Consider the following 11,226-nt stretch of genomic DNA (forward strand, 5'->3'; position numbering starts at 1 on the left):
TTAAGCGAATTACGCTCACAGGTGCGACGACATGCTCACGCTTGCCTGCGACTCATTCACGCATCGGCTGATGTGTGAAACGAATTGTTTAACCACCTCTGGTGACGTTTAATTGATAAATTAGTATTTAAATAAACCGAAATTACGCAATGTCAAGTCGATGATAGTTTAATATATTCCACCGACCGAAAAGAGATGATATATTTCAACTATAGCTACTGAAGGAAGCTAGGATATTAGGATAACAAGAAAAAAATATTCGTAACAAATCTAGCTGTAATTATAAGTTTGGTAAAGACATAAATTTTGCAATCTGAAGCAAACTACAATATAACCTGTTAGTTTGAAAATTCAAATGTACATTAAACGGACAGTGTGGGCATCGCAGGAGACGCCGGGATGCTGAGGGAAGCGAACACAATGCTTGGTGTCTAGGTGTCTCGACATAGTGGTCATAGAATAAATACAATCAGATAAAGTTCTTACTTGGTTTGCAAAGTACAATTGAAAAATAGTCAATTCAATTCCTTCTTTAAAGAGGAATTAACTGTCGATACACTAATATACATTACTTATTTAGTATAAGTACCATATCCATACTATATCCATCAAACAAAATAATATTCATATTATAAAGACTGTACAAATTAATTTTTCACTATACAACCTCTTTAGGTATTATAAAATATACCGTAAAGTATTTTGAACAATTCCCACGAGAACTTGAAATATCTGTAGTTCAGTAGTCTGTTCCCTAAAATGAATGCTATATTTATGGAGGTGTATGATTCAACACAGAGTGCATCGACTCTCAAAAGGCAGCATAAAGATATTGAGCGTGCATTGTCGTGGTGGGCGGCATTGTGTAACCATCAGCCAAGATAACACCGTCTCTCCACCGGCTTTGTCTACCTAATTGTTGTATTAACAAACGACTACAGTAGCCGCCGGGCTAAACACCGTAATAACGTGTCTTCAGACAATCGTCCAATACTGCCAATACACCGAGAAATTAGAGCAATTTCATAACAAAGCGAGTTGTTCGCTTATAGAAGTGGGGTTGGGCAAAAATGTGAAATTGGAGCTGCAATGAATCGACGAGTAGCGCTAATGATGTTCATTTTCAAATTGGCTGTTCGACGTTTATTCGTTTTAAAATGCTTAGTCTTGACGCTGCTGAGCGATCACCCCGCCGGTCTGGGCATCAATCATTTTTAGAGGGTTTCGTTTATCCAAGTTTTCTTCCTGCCTCCGTCCTCAGCCTCCAACTTTTACATCGAGTGATCTCCGCTAAACCAACAGGGCGCGTTTCGTAGCCGCGTTTTGTATTATTTTTTGTGAATAAATAATATTATTTCTCAAGGGAAAAGGGGATTGGATTTCGTTAAATATGGTTTAGTAATTGAATTGAAATCTCTCAATGTCGACGTTCAATTAAGCTTTAGATTTTATGCTTGATGAAGGTATTTTCCTTTGTTTTTGGAAAATTAATATTGTGATCGAAATTTCATTTAGCTAGATCCATTAAGATAAGATTTAACTTAAATCACATATAATTACTATTTTTTGGGTATCTTTTATATTAATTGATAAGTTCATATAGCTTTATAATTATTATTTTTTAATTATAAAGCTATATGAACAATATTCTTTAAATTTAAAAGATTTCCAATTTAAAGAATATCTTTATTGCATTATCCATACCACCACTACTTTTCTGTTATTTTAATTTTTAAGAGACTAAATTATTTCCATAAAAGCATACCGCACAATCATTTTAAGTGAAAGTACGCTTATTTACGGTGTAATAAATAATGAAAATTCAGTGGATGCAGCATATCCATAACAGAGATTGTCAAGGGTGATTAATGCTAATGTCGGACGCAAGATTTTTAACTTAGTTAAGATTAAAATGGCTTTAGCTATAATCGCGAGACGCTTCGGGCGTCGTTCGTCATCCCCGGTAAATTACAATGACACATCCGCCGGGAGGTTTTTAAGCCAATTCGACTTACCAATACCTTAGGCCACTTTAAGTCAGTAACCTTAAACCTCAAGTTAAATGCGAGCCGACCTCACTTGCTATACAATTTCCCAAGCTAAAGAATAGGCACTTATTTCTTAAGGAAAGATAGAATAGCCGAAGAAAGGTGCCGAAGCACGAAATAATAATTTGAGCTAATTGCTAATAATTTAAGCAAGTTTATATAATTGTGTAAAATCGATAGTCGTTTAGACGAGTCGATAGCGGGAGTGCGCGGAATGGATAAAATTAGCATTTGTATTTTCAATTGCGTTTTGTGAACTTTCGGAATAAACAATATCGATTTGAGGGTTCCGTTTTGAAACAATTTGTGGAAAAATCCCACATCGATAGACGCAGTATGAGCAATGAGGGTGATTTTTATATTTTCGAGGGAGATCGCGGTGATCTTTGTTTTATGAGAACGATTAAGAAAAGCATATTTGAAGTGTGTACTCGGGTTTTATTTGCGTCCCGAGAGGGAAGGTGCGCTTCATTGATCTGTAATCGTTTTTAAGCATTTTATTACTGCCTTACGCATTGGAGGGCTGTAAGTATGTCGGGGATTTGAGTTGATTTGTTCGGGATTAAATTTACTTATTAGCATGTGGAAATCGCGAATCTCGTTGGGACCAGAACATAATTGTCTACGAACCAATAGTTTTTACGGTTCGATTAATTGAGTAATGAACTTTGATGTTTCGAGCACTTCGAACCCATTTAATATACGGAATGAAATAGAGACACTCCTGGTGTGAAGAGATTTGTATTCTCACTTAATTTTAGAGCGCAAAGAGTGCGGCGTGATGGCTCCGTTCACCGAGCGGTTTGAATACTAACCAGCGCCAGGAAGGGTTGTCTTAATTGTGCAGTATTCGACCGCGTACAAACCCCGATTCAAAGGCTCACGTGCGATTGTGTTCTTTTCACCCAGCGGTTAGTGGGGAACCGGTGTTATTTGTAGTTCTGTTTGATTTTACAATTCTGATAGGAAAATTGATATTTCACCGTTTTTCATTTACCATGCGATTTGGATATCTGATCAAATCTATTTTGTTTTTATCTAATTGTTTTATATTTAAAAGATATTAAGTGATATATTTTATATAACCTATAAGGTTATTTAATTCGTTCTCGAATTTATAATGCAGGATACATTATGAAATCTTCGACAGTTCGTTAAAGCTATTGAAAACGAAAATAAATATGTTATTAAATTGTCTCGAATCCATTTCCTTGCAATGGCGTGCCTACAGCCATCTGACTGGAACATTTTATAGTCAAAAAATTAATTGCAAGTGGCGTGGCCGTGATTTAGACGACCGAAATGTGGTCGTTAGTGCGAATTGAACGAAGGGGTTGTTCTCTCAACCCCATATAATTAAACTTTACTCGTCGTGATATTTTTGATAATGGCTATCATGTTTTACATTGGAACGATCGTATTTTCGCTGTTCGCTGAATGTAGTTTGGCGCTATTTAGGAGAAAAGTTCTCAGCGTTATTACGTGATGATATTATTCGTTGCTTCTAAGAAAGTCCCAAGGTCCTTGCACAAGAGAAAATATTATATTATTTGGTATGGTTTGAGGTCTACATGAGCCATACTTGTTTATACCTGTATAAATACACCTACATATGTTCCTTTAACGTCTTTTCGCTCTGATTAACCATAGGTAATTAAGATTGTAAAATCCGTAACAAAAAGCTTAAGGAATTTCGTTGATATTTCAACCATCACAATTCATAAATTAACGCGACAATGCTTTGTTTCGCTGGAGAATAACGCGAAATAAAGGCATATTAATTATTCAGAGCCATACTCGACGCAATCAGAATAAGTGCTGATGTTTCTGTCAGCTTCCACCACGGCGGTATACACGATTAGAATTCTTAAGCCTCGCCGAAGGCTTGATTAGAGGAAATTAAAATCATTACACTCCGCGCCGCAGCCGTGCCACAATACCTCTCGTGATGCAAAAATAAGGGAAAGGCACATAAAGAAACCGGTCGCCGGAATCGGAAGCGGCACCATCTTGGAGCCGCCGGGCGGGAAAACAATGGATTCGTTAATTAACATTTTCTTACGCCTCGCGGCTGTCGAACGAATGGTTAATCGGACAAAATATTTACGACGCAGACGGTATGAAAATTCCGTGGATCGAACGAAATTAAAGGGGAACGTACGGATTATGAACATTCTGAACGATGCGCGAGCGCTAATGGCTAATGCCTTCATTTTTGAAATAGATTGCAGTGAAAGTTCCTTAAAATATTTTTAACATTTCATGTCATTAAACTGTAATTTAAACTTGAGGTGAAGTGCGGTTGCCTGTTTCATCATTATAATATAAGACTGTACAAGTAATAAAAATAAATTATATTCTATATCTCGAGCGGATAAAATTACGTTGATTCTATTCTTAAATTATACTCGCTTTGTATAAGTAGGTATTGTCAAAATAACGACATGAAATTCAAATTGCAAATATGTACCGTTATATTGTATTATTATTCTTCTATTTTTAAATAGATTATTTAAATGAAATATCCTGCAAATGCCTTAGGGCAGATACGAATATGAAAAATGGTTGTCATCAATAATGCCAGATAAGGCTGGCCTAATATGAGTGCGATATCAATGATTGATTAGTGATTCATTGATGCTATTTAGTGCATGTGTGTAGATGAAGATACTATAGGACAATAAAATTGAATATATTGATTAGATTTACAAAGCTCTATTTATATAACAGTAAATAAGTAGTAGCAACAGGAAGTAGTTACGTTAAACATAATTCTGCGGTTTTGTCTCAACCCATATGATGACATATACTTGAATCTTTAAGCTAAACACACCATCAAACCATCAAAAGCGGTTTTTATTCAGCTATGGCGATTTTACGAGCAGCCATAAAACAGCTGGTTGACAAATGGCTAGTTCTGACTCCCGGACGTTCATTGCGTTTGTATTGACCTATGACGGAGTGCGATCATTTGTTAAGCTCACTTCTGAGCAACCATTAAATATGGACTATGCAGTTTCACATTGGTTTATTACAGTTATTGCTTTGTGTGGGATTTATAATGTATATGACGCTATTGTGAACACACATCATTATGAGTTTAATTTGTAATATTTTACCTCTAAATAAATACTGTTATCCCAATAAAATTATTTATTTCGATACTCGTAGTTGTAGTCAGAGAAACAAAATATAAGTTGTCTGTGCAATGAAATTGCCGAGGAGTCGTAGAGTGTCGTAAAACGGCATGGCCACTGGATTACCGCTATTAATTGCTCTGCTACTCATAAACTGTGTAATGACTGCGCCCCGATGTTGTCTTACTATCTAAGATCTTGTGTTTGATGACATTGGTGTTTTCAAAGTTTTAATAATAAAAAAAATGCTGACAACTTCACGTCGGTAAGTAACTTAAATCTGCTTTGTTTCAGAGTAACACTCACATCAACACCAACTATGCAAAAAACTCAGTTTTGTATCGCGCAGCCCGGACATACAACTACCAATATTTAAGTCTTTACTTGTTTAAGCTATCAGTTATCACGGAATATGCTTAAAAGCAATATTCATAGCGTAGGATCACCTGCAGGATGAGAATACCCCACATACACACGACGTGTGATTGTACGACGACGTACTTTTACACCATCTCACAGACAAATGGACAAAACTTTAAATTACTTATTTAAAGAAAACACTTTTTTACTGGATTGAAGCTTATACAGCTTATTGTAAACTTATAATTATTTACACGCACGCTGTAAAGCACCCGAAACGTCGGATAAATTTAAAATTATGTTAAATAATTATAAGTTTACAATAATACATGGCTTCAATCCGATAAAAAAGTGTTATCTTTAAATGGTACAAGGTATTAATTAGTTAAATGTATTGAATAATTTTTATTGTGTTTTCCCTTTTGTAAATGTTTTTGTAAATACATATTACGTCTTGGGCTATATTTTTGTGTAACTGTTTGTTTTACGTCTTATAATTCGATGTAGCCGGCTGCCTGCATGAAAAAACACGACGTATGCGGCGTTATCCCGCTCTAAGTAGAACAATACCATCGGTATTTTCGTATGACGTTGTCACGTTAACTATCGTCAGTAAACCGACTTTACAGACAACCGATTTTTTATGTATATTTTTTCTTTGCTTTAAGATTCTAAAATGAATGAAAAAATCTTACCGCATTAGGTTTATGATTGCAAGTCTTATGGAAATGTTTAAATAAACAATAAGTGCAATGGCATGTCAAGCCTACTGCGTGTTTGTTTACGAATACCGGTGGAATCTTCACGTCAAAATTATGCTCAGCACGATAGCGGCGACAACTTTATAGCTTTCGTTGCGATTCACGGCATTGCATTGGTCTCAATAATTAATTGTAATTTTTGACAGGCACCTGTCAATTTGGTAACGCTCAACCCTTCCTAATCCACCCCAAGACGAGAGGTGCTGGGACGTCTCCGGATTCCCCCGGAATAAATTAGCTCACTCCCGGCCACATTGGGATATAAAATTTTGAATATGAATGGAAAATTTTGCATTTGTAATAAAGCGCTTTCCCGTAACGCCGCAGATGTGGTCTCGAGCACTGGATAAAACCGATTCGAGAGACAGGGCTCCTCAGGTGGCTCGTCATAAATATTTATTAATTATTTTTTCAATAATCTCTCCTCTCTAAGGACGGAGGGATATCTCCTTTGTTAATTACTTTTTGTTTCATTTGAATAAGTATTGTTTTTGACCGCCCGAGCGTGACGAGTTTTATAAAATCTCAGCGATGAATAATTTCTTTGGATTTTATTAAATAAACTTAATTGAATTCGAATTATTCACCTAAAATGTTCCATTTTTTTAAGTTTCTATGCATTATTCATACGCATAAATGTTGAAAATATAAATTTATCTATTATTTAGTTTTTTTACTCTTGTCCCTAATTAGCTTCAGGAGCAGAGTGGGTGGAGACTACGAGTCTCATCCTGGGGCCGTAGGTTTCAACCTCGGCTGTGCATACTTTCAGTTTATGTGCACATTTACCCAATATTTTTTTAATAAAATTATTGTGCCTTATATCCAAAATTGATGGCGTGTAACAGAGACACAAAGCATATCTCCTACTTGGCTTTTAGAAAAACGTAATTGAACACGATGCTATAGAAATCTGAGGCCCAGATAAAACTACATACAACATTTTTTTAACTGAACGTTATATCGATGAAATTACTTAGTAATAATAATAATAATAATAATTTATTCATTGCAGGAATATGGTACAAAATGTCAAGGTGGTACAATTGTCAGTCGTTCGCATATTCTGCCACACACAGTGGCGCGCAAATTTATATAAATTACCATGTCTCACACAAATAATCGTTTATTCAGTAGTACGTTTTTTCTAAAAGTAATGCACTAAGTCGCTTTTTAAAGATTCTTGTCGGAAGATCTTTAAGTTCTTTCGGTAATCTATTGTAAATTTTAATTGCCATACAGAAGGCGTTTTTCCGAAATAATTCTAAATTTATTTTTGTAGTATTATTATTGTAGTATTAATATTGTTGTAGCGGTAAGGCCGCTTCTTCCACAACTGCTTTTAAGTATTATTTAATTTTTATATGTGTAATAACGTGTAAAAGAGTAAAATATTTTTAAACTTTTATTCAAGCGTATATGAATCCAACATTTTACGAAACATCATTTACCAAACACTGATTGGTCCAATTTGGCCACGTTACGTCCGGTCACCCTCGACATATTAATTTTTTATTTGCTGAAGATAGTTACCGAAGACGAATTCTTGGGTAATAAAGGCAATTTTTGATAATACCGTATCGTTACGTTTTTTAACGGTCTAAGTGCTGAGGACAAAATTACACGAACAGACGTGTTATTTGACGGGCAATTTATGGCTCACTTAATTCAATTAATCTTAATTTACGACATTTTGAATTTATAAGCATTTCTTATTCGACTAGTATGATGTAAAATATAATAAAATAAATGTATATATCACTAAAATAAAATAAAAAATCAAATGACACTTCGGTTTAAATAAAAGTTTACAGGAATACATCGATTTATAATTTATCTTTATCTTTAGATTAGTTTATGATCTTTTTATAGGAATATAAAATCATTATATATTCCATAATGTTTAAAGATGATTTATGTGTCAAAATTAATTGTAATCCTCTAATTGATAATCGATTTGGCAACAATAGCAGACTGACGAGCGTTAATATTAATCTTGTCTTGAAGACATTAATGACACTGTGGTATTGCTTTCTTCGTCTTAGGAACATGTCAAACTCATGGCATATTATAGACAGTACCATAGATAGTAGATTTTTTTTAATGAATGTTACATAAATTAGTCAAGATTTGCTTTCGAGTATAAAGATTAATAATTAATTTCGTTTTTTTTTTTTGCGAAATACGAAATTTACTATATATTTTTTATTTTTTTAAAATATATTAATGATACATTCAATTACACACATACTACGTCTATCATCATTTTAGTTACACTTATTTATCTACAATAATTTAACGTATGAGAACAGCCGTTAATATTTCAAGAACAGCTTAAGACCTGAGAGAGCTTAGAGATCATGAATGAATGATCTCTAAGCTCTGATGAAAATGAGAATATTCTACTCCCTCGGGTAATTAATTAGCTATATATCATATTGAAGCAGTAAAATTGGACCCGGGGTCAAACCGGATAAACATCGTAACAAATTAACCCATCCAGTAGCACGGTTTCGTTCAGTATATCGAAATATCTACATCATTGGGACATTGATTAAAAGCAATCGATTTTTCACGCTTTATGCATCCATTTAATTAAGAGGAAGAATGTAACTAGATATTCAATGGACTAAGTTGATGCCATATTTTTGTTCTTAGCGTTGTTTGTTTGTTATTGAAATCTTCATTCATAACTCGTCATGAGCATTTGAGAGACTACGACAACTTTTTCAACTTGGTAGGATCTACTAGTCATTTAACCTGGCCACGAACTTCAAATTTAGCTCCTTCTTGTCTTTGAATACAGGTCGACTGAAAGATACTTATCTCGCTAAAAAAACAAGAATATTTCTTGGGCACTCTTATTAACCCATTCTTCACCTTAACTTTATTACAGGAGGTCTTATTGGTTAATTTTTGAAAAATATGTAAAATCCTACAATCCAAATAAATGTTTATCACTACAAGATTGGAAATTAAAATCGAATATTTATCGCTATGAAACAAACGAATAGCATTTAATAAGCCAAGATTGTGTTAAAAGTATCTATAGCAAATGAAACCAAATTCGGAACTAATGTTCCTATTGCGTGAAATTGAACAATATCTGTGCCACGATTGACTCTGTGAGGAAATGAATAGATTTCATTTTAGTGTCATTTGTAGGGTTAATGGCGCCACCCGTTAATGTCGATGAGAACGGAAGCGTTGTAAACACGCCGCTTCGTAACAGCTAAATTACTAGTTGACAGATGTTAATGTTCATTGGCTCAAGTGATTGTATTGCTCACCTTTGTATTGTTTCATTTAAATTAAATTAATAACATATAAGAGTAATTCTATTTAATTAAAAACTAATTAAATTTGTTTTATAAATGGCTTTTTAATAAGTACGTTCTCCGTAGCCGAATCGGCGACGAGCCTTCCAACAATAAGTTCAGTATGTTTCTACAAGCTGTAATAACATCACATGTCAAAAATAATACAGACATTTTCTTTTAACACGGAAAATCGTCGTGAAATGTTAGCGTGCTCCAATAAAAGGTAGCTCAATTACAGCACAATGTCTTCTTTGTATTTTCCCGAAAAAACCTGCGTAATAAATAATACCGTATGTCATTTCTCAGCACGTATGAAATTTATAACATGGACCGATTTCGAACGGCAATTTATTTGTAATAGCTATACATTGTTCTGATAATACCTAGCGAGGGTCGAAAAGCTAATGTTTTTCTATTTGGCTTCGGATTTGTTAACGTTTAGGAATGCATGGTCAATTCTGCCAATGCTTATCATGGCTATAAACGTAACTGTTGGTCGAGAATAGTGGTTTTGAGAAGGTTACTGCTCATCTAAATATGTTTGACAATCAAGTAATATTTTAAAGCATTATCAATGTTTTTTATAAAATTCAATTTATTGAGTCCAATATTGTGAAGAGGGTTCGTGGATGCAATCGATTTTATTTTATAGCAAACACAGCTTGAAACAGCTCATTCCCGATTGAAATAAAGATAAACTCCCACATGTCGTGACCGAAATCTCGAAGTCAATATATCAAGTCGGGAGCGGCGACAAAGCGATTTGAGACTTAATCACTTTATTGGCAGCGAGGGAGTCGGCTTATCACAAAGAAATGTTGTAATTCAACTGATATATGAGTAAACAAGCTTGCACTTCTCCGACCGCCAAAGTCGCCGAGGCCATAAAGGCGACTGCGAACTTTGTATTACGGGGAAACTCGAGTGGGTTTTGATCGTCACTTTTTTTACATGGTTTAATATTTACTTACCCTGTCTGAGCTGTCGTCGTCGCAGTCTCTTGCATCTGGAAACAAGAATAGTTTTAAGTTTTAATTTGTGTACTAAAAATAAAACATAGTCACATTTTTTTAACTATACGCCCGATTATAGAAAACTCCTATTGAAATGTGATTTATCCAGATAGATTGTAAATTAGAATAGTCTAGAAATCCTATTTAATAATAACGTTAAACATGAAGTATACACACTCGGTAAGTATATAACATTTGGTGAAGGCGGCTTCCTCTTAGTTATTAATAATAAGAAAGGGGTACAAGGCATTGTGTACACAGGCGTCTTTACCCGTTTGGTGATTAGCTTCGAACACCGGACCTAAATATGTTTGTACATTGGCTTTCTACGCACCCAATATCGGGTCCCTCCCGAGGATCAGCCATTACGTAGCCTCTTAACGACGGACGGTTTTAATTAAAAACTTCTTGCATTAGCATGTGTACGTCCAGCACGTAAGCTATATTTACATTGAGGTTTAAACATATATATGTCGCGTTTATACAGGTATAACCAAAATTGTGAAGTCCAGGTCTAAGAAAGTTTGATTGATTTCCTTTTATTATTCTTTTTTTTACAATTCACTTAAGAAACTTTTGGTGCATTT

General features: G+C 34.6%; 1 protein-coding gene across 1 annotated transcript in view; it reads right to left on the reverse strand.

Annotated features, from left to right (window-relative positions):
* The window catches only part of LOC110994639 (myelin transcription factor 1-like protein), a 34,836-nt gene extending 24,228 nt beyond the window's left edge, over window positions 1-10,608 (reverse strand). The window contains exon 1 of the mRNA XM_045628943.1: window positions 10,598-10,608. The gene's annotated coding sequence lies outside the window, so the exon portion shown is untranslated. The remainder of the gene's footprint in view (window positions 1-10,597) is intronic.
* Window positions 10,609-11,226: the final 618 nt, after the last annotated feature.

The sequence above is a fragment of the Pieris rapae genome, chromosome 7 (genome assembly GCF_905147795.1).
Source record: "Pieris rapae chromosome 7, ilPieRapa1.1, whole genome shotgun sequence".
NCBI classification, from domain to species: domain Eukaryota; kingdom Metazoa; phylum Arthropoda; class Insecta; order Lepidoptera; family Pieridae; genus Pieris; species Pieris rapae.